Source organism: Triticum aestivum, chromosome 2D (assembly GCF_018294505.1).
Source record: "Triticum aestivum cultivar Chinese Spring chromosome 2D, IWGSC CS RefSeq v2.1, whole genome shotgun sequence".
In the NCBI taxonomy this organism is placed as follows: domain Eukaryota; kingdom Viridiplantae; phylum Streptophyta; class Magnoliopsida; order Poales; family Poaceae; genus Triticum; species Triticum aestivum.
Genome location: NC_057799.1, coordinates 71,022,264 through 71,037,403, shown reverse-complemented (window position 1 = coordinate 71,037,403; position 15,140 = coordinate 71,022,264). Strand labels below are relative to the sequence as shown.

The 15,140-nt window shown below is 46.6% G+C and overlaps 1 pseudogene; it reads left to right on the top strand.

Moving 5' to 3' along the window:
• The first annotated feature begins 8,253 nt into the window (after window positions 1–8,253).
• LOC123055661 (abscisic acid 8'-hydroxylase 3-like) lies at window positions 8,254–14,028 on the top strand (annotated as a pseudogene).
• The last annotated feature ends 1,112 nt before the right edge of the window (window positions 14,029–15,140 follow it).

The following is a 15,140-nucleotide window of genomic DNA, read 5'->3' as shown; positions in this document are numbered from 1 at the left end:
TTTTTGGAAGGCTAAAAACGGGCACTTTAAAGTTTCAAAAAAAGATGATTGTTTTCAAGAAAAAAAATATGCATATGCTCTAAGTGACTTTCAAATTTTGTTCAAAATTATGTTATATTATACCCTGCACAAAAAGAGAAAAATCCGTCGAGAAAAAACAGGCTGAATTTCCATGTATTTGTTTTTTTATCTCTCACATACAAACAAATATTTGATGAAAATCCCCACGGATATATTACACCTCTGTGTGTGATTTTTCAAAAAGAAAAAAAAGGAAAAAAATGCTGTAAAATATGTTTCTTTGAACTTAAGAAAAGGGCACAATGTGAGTGTGCTCCGAAGTTACTTTTTGCATAGCGATGCAATATATAAAGTTCGACCTCTTCAATATCTACCTAGCAAAGTATGGCCCGGTTGACAACCTGTGCGTGTAATGCAATCCACGATCACGAGGTCTCAGGATCGATCCTGCATCACGCAATTTCTTTTTTCTAATTTGTGGGGCTTTCCTACATGAGTAAATGAAATATGAGGGGGCGGGTTCACAAGAAATTCCTGACCCATGGGCCACCAAGCGCCTTCCCAGCTCTTAGTGGTGACAGGTGCGCCACTGCCACGCTTGCACGCCACATGGGCTGGATGTACATCATGACACGGTCATAGACAAGTTAAGGCACATCCAGTCTATTGAACTCATTGTGAGATATAAGCATCATTGTTTGTGTTGTTTCTTTACCTTCTTTCATGTTTTCATGTTCTTACTTATATCTTGTTGCTTTAGAAAGAGATTGAAGAACAAACAAGTTGTTTATTTCTCTGAAAGCCCTTTGCCCCTTTCAACTATTGCGCAACATTGATATGCCGAAATGCTGTGCCTTTTCAGTCTTATACTCAGGTGGAAGGCCGGTCATGAAGATTAAGCTCTTTTCACTTCTTCTACATGTCCCTGTTTTGTTAGGATGCTATTGATTTGATGCGAGAGCTAAGATGAATCGACGAGTCACAGAATCGAAGTATTGTTCAAATCATTTATTTAGTTTTGAGAGATATTGTTGTCCTTGAGATATTTATGTCTGGCCAGCTTATGTTGATTAAGCTATTATGTTATCTGGTGCATTTCGATCATTTTCTTTCGGAGACATGAGCAATTTTGCAAAAAGAACAATGTCCATTAATGTCCATTTTGCAATACTTCCGTTTCGGTACACCCCCCCTAACACATCGAGGGCTCAGATTATTCCATACCCCTTCATAACAAAGGGCAAGATGGTCTTTTCTTAACGTTTTTTAGTAGTTGGTCTTTTGCTAAAGACCGTCTACGTCTCGCGTCGTATACAAATTGCACAGGTGCTGGGCCTGCCCATTAAGCTACCACGTTCAATATAAGCGCAACCTAAAAATACAAGGAAAAAGCGCCGTATACAAATTGCACAGGTGCTGGGCCGGCCCATTAAGCTACCACGTTCAATATAAGCGCAACCTAAAAATATAAGGAAAAGGGAGAGATTACGAGGAGCTCAGATTATTCCATACCCCTTCATAACAAAGGGCAAGATGGTCTTTTCTTAACGTTTTTTTAGTAGTTGGTCTTTTGCTAAAGACCGTCTACGTCTCGCGTCGTATACAAATTGCACAGGTGCTGGGCCTGCCCATTAAGCTACCACGTTCAATATAAGCGCAACCTAAAAATACAAGGAAAAAGCGCCGTATACAAATTGCACAGGTGCTGGGCCGGCCCATTAAGCTACCACGTTCAATATAAGCGCAACCTAAAAATATAAGGAAAAGGGAGAGATTACGAGGAGCTCAGATTATTCCATACCCCTTCATAACAAAGGGCAAGATGGTCTTTTCTTAACGTTTTTTTAGTAGTTGGTCTTTTGCTAAAGACCGTCTACGTCTCGCGTCGTATACAAATTGCACAGGTGCTGGGCCTGCCCATTAAGCTACCACGTTCAATATAAGCGCAACCTAAAAATACAAGGAAAAGGCGTCGTATACAAATTGCACAGGTGCTGGGCCGGCCCATTAAGCTACCACGTGCAATATAAGCGCAACCTAAAAATACAAGGAAAAGGGAGAGATTATGAGGATTTGAACTCAAGACCTCCAACCAAACAACACAAGCCGATAGCCACTACAACCAACCACTGCTTGTGTTAAGTTCTTGCGAGAAATATATAAGAAAACACACTAGCGTACATATATATGAAATATTTTCTGAAAAAATCTTAAACTTTTATTAAAAAATGCAAACAATTTTAAAATGCCGAATAGTTTTGGAATTTGTGAACCATATTTGAGAAATTTTATTTTGAAAGTGAACAAAATTTTGAAACACAAACAATTTCCGAACAATTTTTAAAATTTGTGGTTTTCTTTTCTGGGGGCTTTTGCTTGTCCCATTTTCCTTTTTATTTTTCAATTTTATTTTGATCTTAATTATATTTAAAAAAAATCATGAACTGTTTTAAAATAGTGAACCTTTTCTTAAATCCATGAACTTTTGAAATTCGGAAATATTATTTTTATTATTGTGAACTTTAATTTCAAATCTGTGAACGTTTTTACACATCCAAGAATTAATTTCAACTTTATGAATTTTTTCCAATGCCTGGGAGTTTTTTTCAAATTCATGAACATCTGTTTTTAAAATTCATGTTTTTTTTCAAATCTATTAATGCTTGGGCAGGCCCAACAGGCACCCGATAGGAGAGGTGCCATTGCCTAGTTGGGCTAAAGCCTAAGATTTTTCGTACTTTTCTATTTTTAGTTTTTTCCTTAATTTGTTTTTCTCCTTTTTGAAACTTATCTAAAATTTTGAAATATTTTTGTAGTGCCAAAAATGTTCATATTTTCAAACATTGTTCACAATTTTTAAAAATATTCTGAAATTAAAAAAATTGTTCATGTTTACATTTTTTGTTCACAATTTATGAAATGTTTGCAATTTGTGGATAATATCAATTGTTGGGAATTTGTCCACAATTTTAGAAAAAGTGTTCAAGTTTATAAAATTTTCATACACAATTTGAAATTCCATAATTGTTCACTAATTTCAATAGATTGTTAGGATATAGGAGAATGTTCATGTTGATTGGTAATACCAAAAAATGGAAATAACAGAGGCATTCTTAATGAGAAACTACATGCCCACAGATGCACCCATTTGGCCTAGTCTAGCACACTCTTCTCAATAGGTGTTTTTTTTCTATTGATGAATGACCCCAACTTCATGAAATAGCCTGACATGGATACATGAAACATCCATGCCATATTTGAACAACTTCCGACACTATTTGCAAGTTGTGACACGTCCACCCATTTATCAACCCTTCTCATCGAGAAAACTGTAAAAATGCAAAAGTTGTTAAAAATACAAACAATTTGGCACGATGCCTTGAATTTATCATAGAAGCTGGTGGAAAAAAATTGGAGCCATTCGACAGATGTCGAAAACCAACGTGCTTTCAAAAGGACCCTTCTCACCCTACCCGAACCCCTTCGTTGCACATGGTCTATTTTTGGACATCCTTAAAATTACCTCAACTTTGCAAACAGGTGGACATACCCACGATAGGCATCCATGCCTGGTTTGAACGACTTTCGACACCGTATGCAAGTTATGACACGTCCAGTTATTTGTCGACCTTTTTCTATCGAGAAAACTTCAAAAAATGCAAAATTTGTAGAAAAACGAAACAACTTGACATGGTGCCTTGAATTGGTCATATAAGGCCATGCAAAAAATTGGGGCCATTTCAAGCTTGTCAAGAAATAATGTGGTCTCAAACAGAGCCTTCTGGGCTACCCTGACACCCTCCTTTGAACAAGGTCTAGTTTTAGACATCCTTGAAACGACCCTAAATTTTGTCAGAAGGTGGGCATGCCCATGCTAGGCGTCCATGTTAGATTTGAATTATTTTCGACACCGTATGCAAGTTGCGACAGGTCCTACCATTTATAGGCTTTTTTGACCAAGAAAACTCCAGAAAAATACAAAAAAATTTGAAAACCAAAACAACGTTGCATGGTGACTTGAATTGGTCATACAAGGTCATGAAAAAAGTAGAGGCAATTTCAGGGATGTCGAGAAACAACGTGCTCTCAGACGGAACCTTCATACCCGGACAGCCTCCGTTGAATATGGTATAGTTTTGGACATTCTTAAAATAATATCAACTTTTTCAAGCTGGTGGACATACGCATACCCATGGTAGTCATCAATACCAGGTTTGAACGATTTGCAACACCATATGCAAGTTGTGACACGTCGACCATTGTGTCAGCCTTTTCTGACCGAGAATACTCCAGAAAATATAAAATTTGTCGAAATGTACGTGAAAGGAATATTGATTTATGAAGAATGATATTTCAAATTATGTATGCTAAGAATTAGGTACTATACACTTCGTGTGAAATTTCAAATTTTCAATAGGGTTAACCTATTATTTTTAGGGAAAATTATCCTATATATGATTACATGTGTTAGCCGAGACGTGCAACGCAAGCTTACTAGTGTGACAAAAGTTTGTGAAATTGCAAAAAGTTCATCGGTTTGAAAAAAGGTTAAGAATTTGAAAAAAAGTTCACAAATTTGGAAAAAAAAGTTTGCAAAATAAAAAGTTCATAATTTTGACAAAACAAAGTTCACGAATTTTATAAAAGTTTGTGAAATTCAAAAAAGTTCATTGACTTGAAAAAAGGTTAAAGAATTTTTATAAAAGTTAATTTTTTTTGAATTTTATATCATGAAATAGATAAAAGTTTGCGATATTGAAAAGTATTCATTCATATGAAAAAACTTCACAGATTTAGAAGATAAGTTCACGGATTTAAAAAATGTTCACAAATTTAAGAAAATTAAAAGAGAAAAGAGAAAATAAGAAGAAATAAATAAAAATAAACCGAAGAAAAAAGGCAAAAAGAAAAACAGACAGATAAGATGCACAACAAGATGCATAAAAGAAGAAGCTAGGCACAACAAGGGCGCTGTCCTATATGGTTATTGCAGGTAGAGATAAACCAAGAGGTTGGGTGTCCGATACTACTCACCAACTTATTTTTTTGAAGCTTAAAAAACAATAAAATAATAAATGGGCCAGGCCCAGGATGGAGGGGGACGTGCGCCAGTTGTCTATGTACGTATAGCTCGTATACCTCACATACGGAGGTGTCTATACGTTATGATCAAATGACCATACTATCCTTATACGGTTTGTGGAGGGGGGGGGGGGGGTACCGAAGCACTTTTTGATCAAGAAATCTTATGGAGTGCTTGAACTTTCTCTATGTTCCTTGATGGACAATATTAATGCCATGCTGCTTGGATATTCTTTTTCATGTAGGGCCTTTCGTTACAGTTTGGATCCGTGCAAATGGCTAACGAGAGAAATCAAGACCAGTATGCTTTTCGTCGCCAGAACAATGCCATTTTGAACTAAACAAAAACTAAGTTACGTCCTGAACTATTTGCGGCTTATTCCAAGCTGCCATCAAAATATTTACAGAGATCTTCCAGGCTAACAATTATCTCTGTCGTCTTAGTTGGCCGCTTCCCTGCTGCATGTATTGTGAGGCCCTTCGTTTAAAACAATACGCACGTACACTAGCTAGCATGATCGAATCAATCCGGCAAGAAAGAAGATTACTGAGTGGCAACAGACACGAACACGATTAATGGCAACAGCAAACAGGTGATGTGATGATTACAACAGGGAGCCATGCATGCATGTACTAATGTAGTACTCCTACATAGTACTGTACATGGCCGGCCGTGATTAACTCCAACATTCCGACGACTCTAGCCTAGCTCTCGGCGACGGTCGGCATGTTCTTGACGTCGTCCACGGCAACGCGCACAGTTCGAGGGAACTGTCCGTGGTAGATCACTTCAATGTAGCCAGCTTCATCTGCGTCGGAGAAGACGACGGCGCTGCGCCAGAGGACGAGCCTCCTGCCCGTCGGCCGCAGGGTCCCTACGCGCGTCCGCACCCTCACGGTCATGCCCGGGATCGTCTTGATGCGCTCTTGTCCGGCTGTCGTCTTGGTGTTGGTGGTAGCTGCTCTTGCTGCCGCGTGCGGATTCGTCGCAGATACCTTCACGGTGGCAGGGGCAGCGCCAGCTGAAGCCGGCGGGATGAACGCGATCGGGCATGGTGGTGACGGGGCGGTGGATTTCCTGGGAGTTCCGGCGCTCGCGACGGCGGGAACCTTCATGCTGCTGCTGGACGCCAGGAAGATGAGCGGATGAAGGCGCGGCGGGGCCGTGCACCTCTCTTTCACCCCCCCCATCGGCACGTAGGAGATCCCCTTGGTGGCAGCCTTGACTATTGAGAGCGGGATGGGCACGCGTCGGACCTGCTTGCCCCAGTCGTCGGATCGGCGCAGCGGCGAAGGCGGCAGCCCGGGGAATGTCTTCTCAACTCTGCCCTTGGTCATGTTGACGGCCTTCCTGCGTCGCTGGAGCTCACGGCGGATTTTGTTGAGGCCCGGCGATCGCTGCGCCATGAGAGTCGCCATCGTGATTGTGGAGAAGCGAAAGAAGGATTCTTGATGTGAAGTTGCGGAGGAGGAACTAACAAAGATCAAGTGTTGGGTCACCTTATATCTACCTCGACGCAGCAGAGTTGTTTTCGGAGGGAAAATCGTAGGAAGTAAGCACGGCCTATGATCGGAACCAGAGAGAACAATTAGCTTGATGAGATGAGTTCGTGCAGGCCGACACCATGCGGACTGTGACGGTGACGCAAGATCACCACGCGGCCCCAGAAGCCCTCTACACCGGCCACGCCCGCGCTCCACCTAGAGGCCGGCGACGATGCACGCCTGAAACCCGCGGGGACGCCAACGGGACAATAGGTGGCGTGGGCTAGGGACTGACTATCTGCATCTTTCTGATGCGGAGGCCGGGATGCCCCTCCCTTTTGAAAAAAGGGACTCACTACCAGTCAGTCGACTAAATTTGTGAATTGGGTCAGTCATTTTTTCTGCATGCAGCATGTGGTGTGGTGTGGCGTGGCAAGTGCGTGCGCGTGTGAGCTAGCTTAGAGCATCTCTAGCAGACCTCGCATCCCGCTGACCCACAAAACGCGTTTGCAGTTCACGGAAAACGCGTTTTAAGGGTCGGTTTTTGCTGCGGCAGAACAGACCCCTCAAACTTAAACTGTAAAATGGAATATTCACTTATATTCTTTTCCCACCTCTTTTTACTCCTCTCGTCCGTGTCCATGGTCAGCTAGCTTGCTCCCGCAAAACCGACAAATAACACACGAAGCGGTCAAAAATGAAGCTGCAGGATCCATCCATTAGCTAACTAGCTATGCTCGAATCGATCGAGAGCTAGCTAGCTAGCTCTGCTCCAAACCATCCAGGAGTGAGCTAGCTAGCTAGCCTAGCTCGAATCCATCTAGGAGCGAGCTAGCTAGCTAGCTCCTCCATCACCGCGCGCTGCGGCCGGGGCGGCCGGCGCGGACGGACGGGCGCAGGGGTCGGGCGGCCGGGCGAGCTTCATGGTCGGGCGGACTGGCGGCCGGGCGAGCTTTATGGCTGGGCGGCCGGGCGAGCTTCATGACGTTGGCGGGAGCAAAGATTTCTCAACCGCCAACGTTGACCGGTATTCAGGATCCTGAAAATGTTGCCTTCAAAACTGTAGATACGAGGGTTTTGGCTTCACGTTCACGGGGCCCCTTAAAATTTTTAAGAGTCGGACGATTTTAAGGGGTCTGTTCGGGCCCCTTTTTTTGACTGACACTGAAAAAACGGTTATTTTGCGGGTTTGGCCACTTATGCGGGGTCTGCTAGAGATGCTCTTAGCTCAGGCTGGTCATGGCACGATGAGCTAGCTAGCTCCGGCTGGCCATGTCCGTGCATGAGCTTGCTAGCTCCTGATGCGTCTGTGCGTGAGCTTGCCGACCCCGGCTATGTCTGCGCGTGAGAGTATCTCCACTAGGGCCCCCAAGACGCCCCCAAGCCACTTTTTAGGCACCGGCAGAAAAAAAAGCGCCCAGCCACGCCCCCAAGGCCTTGATTTGCGCCGGTTTTGCCCAAAAATACGACCTGCGATCTCAGGCGAACCCCAACAACTTGGGGGCAGCTGGGGGCGCCGACACTAACTTTTGCATGCAAATGGTCCACTGGTCTGTGTCCCCAACTCCTTTTCTCTTCTCCTGGCCCACTCACGTGAGAGAGCAGACTCCCTTTCTCCTCTCCAGGCCCACACTCCCTCTCTCCCCGGCGTCTTCTATGCTCTCCATGTACTCCGGGCGGGCGAGGCCGGAGCTGATGAGGCCGAGGCGGGCGCTGGCCGGAGCAGGCGGGGCGGGCGTGGCCGGAGCTAGCGAGGCGGGGGCGCTGGCCGGAGCTGGCGAGGCCGGTACGGGCGCTGGCCGGAGCAAGCGAGGCGGGGGCGCGGGCCGGAGCAGGCGAGGCGGGCGCGCGCGACGGGAAGCGCAGGGGCTAGCTACACAACGACGGCAACACGGCCAGCTGTCCTAGGTCCGCACGCGATGGCTGTGGGAGCTCGCCAGCACGCCCGCCCGTGGCTGCAGTGGTAGGCCGTCAGCACCGGCGGAGGAGGCCCCGGGCGCGCTGGCCACGGGCGGCCCCGGCCAAGACGAGCCACGCACCGGCGAGCGCAGCCCTCGCACGGGCACGACTTGCGGCGGCCAGGGCGCCACGGGCGCGCCGGCCAGCGGCGGACAGGGCGGGAGGCCGGGCGGCGCGTGGGGCGTGGCGTGCCGGGCGCCCCCCTTCCTCCTCCTCCTCCTCCTCTCCGTCCTCGTCGGCGGCGGCCAGGAGCGGGCGCACGCAGGCGCGGCCAGGCGCGGGCGCGGCCACGGGCGCGAGCAGCGGTGGCCATAGCGGGCGGGGGCAGCAGCGGCCAGCGGAGGCGAGGATGCTCGGGGGTGGAAACGACTGGAGATTTTTTCGTCCCCATGACTAAATTCTCGCCGGCACCCCCCAAGCGGCGAAAAAAATGCCTCCTAGGGGGCTCAACGGCTGGAGATGCTCTGAGTTAGCTAGCTCCGGCTGGCCGTGCCATGATATTACGCTGCACAAAGAAGAAAGAAAATAAAAACGCATAAAACAAATAATGATAGAAAATTGCACATGATTGACAGAAAATGCATTGTTTCATAATATGATGCAAAAATAAGCATACAGTAGCGCAACTTTTACACAACGGTATGAATCACAGACATATTGCTTAAAAATTGAGTGAGTGAATATCCATGTTACGGGGGCTAATATTTAATAGGCGCCTATTCTTTTGGGCGTTCAGTCAAAATACACACAATTTACATGAAAATTACATCATTTTATATTAGGCAAGAATAAGCTTGCAATAGTGTAATTTTCACCAAAAAAAGTTCTCTAATATTAAATGAATTAATGTCATTGGTATTACCCTTAAAGAATAGTTAAAAAATAAATCATGACAAAATTTGCACACAATTAACAAAAAAAAATTGCGCTCTTTTACAATATGCAAGAATAAGCATATAAAAGTGATTTCACAAAACAAAAGTTTTCTAGAACGGATAAATTAGTGGCATTAGTATTGCCCTAAAAGAAGAATCAAAATGAAATAAGTACTAAAATAAAATCAGAATAATGAAATTTTCTACGGAAGAATGAATTGGTGATGTTGGTATTACCCTTAAGGAAGAAAAAAAATGAAATAAATACTAAAAATCAAAATAATGAAGTTTTCTAAGAAAGAGTTAATTAATGGCGTTGATATTATCCAGGAAGATAAAAAAGTAAAACAAAATCAAAATAGTGAAGTTTTCGAAGAAAGAATGAATGAGTGACATCCGTATTACCCTTAAAAAAAGAAGAAAAATGAAATAATAACTAAAACAAAATCAAAATAATCAAGTTTTCTAAGAAAGAATGAATGAGTGACATTGGTATTACCCTTAAAAAAGAAGGAAAATGAAATAATAACTAAAACAAAATCAAAATAATCAAGTTTTCTAAAAAGGAATGAATTATTGGCTATTGTATTGCCTTTTAAGAAGAAAGAAAATAAAAGAACACAAATAATGACAAATTTTGCACACAATTTACATATAAATTACTCTTTATAATATGCAAGAATAAGCATTTAATACTAGAATTTTCACAAAAAAAGGTTTCAAGATGAAAGGAATTACTGACATTGGTATTACCATTAAACAAAGAAAGAAATTGAAACAAAAAATGAAGTTTCCTAGGAATTAATTAATTAGTTAGTGGCATTGGTACTCGCCTAACATCGGGACAAATTTGCACACTAATTATAAATAATTTGCATGTATACATTCATGTTTTTAAATAAGAAAACACCAATGATGAAGATTAATCGTTTCTCAAGATATTAAAAATAAATTGCATCTTATGTCGATGGTGGCATCTTCATCAACACCCACGTGCGCGCGCGCGCACGCACACACACGGAGAGAAAGAAAGAAAACTGAAAAAAAAACAATAATGAAGACAAAAAAAAAGACATAGAAAACACATCCGGATTCCTACATATACATGATAGAGAAAATTCATAAAAGTATATTTAAATTCAATTCAAAACGAGCTTGTTGAATTGATCTAAATTAGTCTGCAGTAACACGTCCCATTAATACTATCGGCCGCCGCGTCACCTCTCCTGCACGCACTAGCTGCAAGAGTTTTTTTTCGAGAGTATGCCAATGGCATACCGTACTTTTATAGAAGGCAGAATAATATGTACAAGATCGCTAACGAGATGCGAATAACTCGTAGGGGGAACCCACTCAACGCCTATGCCTTAGCTACTATGGCTACTCTCTCGCGAAACGGTCTAAAGCACCAACTGCGCCTAGAGCGGCCTTCCTCCAATCATCTATCTCATCTAGGATCTCTGTCTTAAGTTGCGCAGCCGATCTTTGCCTTGAAACATTATTGAAAACTCGCGCATTGCGCTGCTTCCAAAGGGCCCATGCAATTAAGATCGTGATGGAGTTGAATCCTCTTCTGAGCTTGCCATTGAAGTGTCTCCTTTGGTCGAGCCACCATTGCAGGAAGGTGACATCAGTAGATGGGATTTGAATGCTGAGTTTCCACTCGTTGAAGCATGAGTGCCACACCTCTCTCGCATAGCCACAATGAGTAAGGATGTGATCGGGGTTGTCCTCATCTTGCAGGCACGTGTAACAGGCCGACGTCATGTCTTGGAGACCGTGCTGAGCGCGACGATCAGAGGTCCAGAGTCGGTGTTGGCTGGCGAGCCACATGAAGATTTTGCACTTAAGCGGCGCCCAACTTCGCCAAATGCAGCCCGCGGTGGGGGTTTTGACTTGCCCCATGCAAAGCCACTTGTATGTGGAGCTTGCATTGTAATTACCAGACGCGTGACAATGCCAAGTGAATTGGTCAGGCTCCTCCAGGTTCCTCTCCACTGTGTTGATGGCTTGGCATAGAGAGTAGACTTGCATGTGGCCCAAGAAAGATAGCTCCCCTTGCACATCAAGTGTCCATGCATTGTCATTAAGCGAGTCTCTCACAGTTTTCCTGTTTTTGTTCCTCGTGCTAACCATCTCGTGGAGTAACGGGACAATGTCAGCAACCGTAGTGCCGTGAATCCAATGATCTTTCCAAAAGAGGACTTTTGATCCCTCCCCCACCTTGATTTTGATGAAGCTGTTGAAGACCTCTCGCGCTTGGTCATCCACTATCATGTTTAACCCTTGCCAGGGCCTCCTCGGATCGGATCTTCTCGGCCATTCCCATCGCACATGAAGTACCAGCGCTTGCGGTGCTAGGTTCTTCACACCTAGGCCTTCGAATGATGTAGGTTTGCAAACTGCGTCCCAAGCGACAAGGCATTGTCCACCATGGCTCTTCTCTTTGCCAGCCCAAAAGAAGCATCCACCAGCTGCAAGTTACATGCATGCATGCATGCATGCGGTAGTGTAGGTGTGCAGAGTTTGGAGAAAAGAAATCGACTGACCTTATTTCATTTTGTCAGTCGACTGATAGCTGAAGTGACGTGGTTCACACCACAGTCGCACGTGTCCAATCACACCAACCACGAGAAGGGTCACAACTATCGTCTTTGCCATTGCCATGCAGGATTGCAGCTACCATCACACACCCCGCACTGTTAGCACATAATAATATATTTTCTCAAAGAGAAAAATTCACTATAGGGCCTATTACTTGCGCTGGCGCCCACTTCAGTCCCTGTGGTTACAAATACCCGAAATACAGTCACCAAACTTGCACTTGAAGGTCATCTATGGTCCATTATACGGTTTGTTATACGTACATGCTGATTTGGCCCGAGTCAAATGCCGCCAAGTGTGCATTGACTGCCACATCTGCCAGCTCGCTCGAATACGCATGCACGCAGGGTTTTTTTTGTTGCAAAATTGCCAGAACAAAAGATCTCCTCCGCCACTGCCTTGGGGGCGGCCTGCGGGCTCCTCTTCTGGCTCTGGGTGTTGAGGCGGCCGGCCGACGACCCGATGCGTGGCATCCCGGGGAACATGGGGTGGCCTGTGGTGGGCGATACCTTCGCCTTCATCGCCGCCTTCTCGAACCCGGCCGGCATCCTGAGCTTCTTGCGCGAGAGGCAGGCGAGGTACGACAAGGTGTTCAAGACATACGTGCTGGGGCGGATGACAGTGTTCATGACGGGGCGGGAGGCGGCCAAGATCCTGCTATCCGGCAAGGACGACGTGGTGAGCCTCAACCTCTTCTACACCGGCAAGCAGGTGCTGGGCCCCACCAGCCTGCTCACCACCAACGGCGACGAGCACCAGCGGCTGCGCCGGCTCATCGCGCAGCCCCTCTCCATGGACGCTTTACGGAAGCACTTCGCCTTCATCGACGGCCTCGCCGTGCAGATCCTCGGCTCCAGGGCCAGCCGCGTGCTCGTCCTCGACGAGGCCTCGCAGTTCATGCTCAAGGTCATCGCCAACATGCTCGTCAGCCTGGAGCCGGAGGGCCCCGAGCAGGAGGAGTTCCGGGCAAACTTCAAGGCCATGATCTCCTCCTCCTTCACGTCGCTGCCGCTCAAGCTCCCCGGCACAACCTTCCATCGCGGCCTCGGCGGCCGGAACTGGATGTACGCCATGCTGGACGCGGTGATCGCGTGCCGCAGGGCCGGCGAGGTCCGCGAGTACTTCCTCTAGACGCTCCTCATGAAGTACACCCGCGGCCAGCAAGCCGGCGCCGCGTCCGACCCAGCGGAGGAGGAGAAGCTGGCCGACGCGCAGCTCAAGGACAACATCCTGACGCTGCTGGTGGCTGGCCACGACTCCACCACGGTGGGCCAGACCTGGCTCGTCAAGTTCCTCGGCGAGAACCCCGAGGTGCTCGCCAAGCTCAGGGAGGAGCACATGGCGATCCGGGCGGCGCACGACGGCGATGACACGCAGCACCTGTGGTGGTCGGACCTGAGCAGCATGTCGTACACGACCAAGGTGATGAACGAGACGCTGCAGCGGGCCACCATCCTGCCGTGGTACTCGCGCAAGGCCTCGCAGGACTTCAGCATCGACGGGTTCTAGGTGGCCAAGGGCGCGTCGGTGAACCTGGACGTGGTGTCCATCCACCACGACGCCACCGTCTTCGCCGACCCCGAGCGCTTCGACCCAGACAGATTCCACGTGCGTGCGCCGTGACCCTGGCTTCCTTTCTTCCTCGTCTCCGGAGAGCAGCCCAGCTAGCTGACGGCTCGACTGACTTTGTGCAATGCATGTATGCAGGGGTCGCTGAAGCCGTACAGCTTCCTGGGGTTCGGCAGCGGGCCGCGGATGTGCCCAGGGATGAGCCTCGCCAAGCTCGAGATCTGCGTCTTTGCCCATCACCTAGTCTGCACATACGAGTGAGTCGCTGTCCCCTGCCGGCGAACTCTGCCGCCGGCCACCGTGTCCAATGTCTAGCTCCGACGTTTGTTTTCTATGCAGCTGGAAGGCACTGGAGGATGACGCCTCGGTGTAGCCGAGGCTGGTGCGCATGCCCAATAACAAGTACCCCATCCTCGCCACCGCCCTCCCCTGACTCCGACCCCAACTCCGACGATGGCGAGGCGGCGACATCTGCTTTCAGCCTGTGTAGTTACTCTACTGATGCTGTCATCGGCATGTGTACACAGGGAGTGATATTTTCAGGCTATTTGTACTATACTCCTATAATGGACCAACTATATGTAAACTTTACTTATACTGTAATTAGCAATGTCAAACGTGCAAGAACCTTTACTTGGTACAAAAAAAATCATCCAAAAAAAGGTACAAAAAAAATCCACACGACCACGCACATATGGATGAACAGCTCATGAAGTTATTAAACAAGGAACAACAACTGAGCAAAAAATCTACAACGCTCTCAACCCAGGGGGTGCGCTCTCCACACTGGCTCGGTCGGACCAGGGGTGTGCTCGGTCCGACCAGGTGGGAGGATCTTTTAATAACTGGCAATTTTGCAAAAAAAAAACTGCGTGCATGTGTATTCGAGCGAGCTGGCACATGTGGCAGTCAGCGTACAGTTGGCAGCCGTTGACTCAGGCCAGATCAGTGAATATGTATAGCAAACCGTACATTGGACCGTAGATGACCCTCAAGTGCAAGTTTGGTGACTGTATTTCGGGTGTTTGTAACCACAGGGACTAAAGTGGGCACCAGCGCAAGTTGAAGGCCTTGTAGTGAATTTTTCTCTTTCTCAAATGATATGTCACACGTGTGGTACGAAGCACTTCGGCTCTGACTTTTTTACAACTGAAGTCGTCATCAGAAAAAAAAACCAAGAAAAAAATAAAAGAGATAATACACCCACGGTCACTGTAATTCCGTCGAAAGCATGATACGGTCACCCAACTTTGAAATACGCTCGTTACGGTCACTGAATATGACGGGACATGAAAATACGGTCACTGTAGCGCGTATGCGATGCGTACACGCAGTTTGACCACGTGTTGACCGCTCGTTGGGGACAGGTGCCAAACCGTGGAGGCGCGGCTGTGGAAAATAAGCAAAAAAGCCCGCAGGCATCACTGTATCCCCCATTCATCCCTCCTCCACTCAACTCGCATGTTTGTCTTTGTTGTTAGAGAAAGGGGGCGCTGCATAGGCGACTCCGCCCCACCGATCATTGGAGGGTTGAGGAGGCGACGA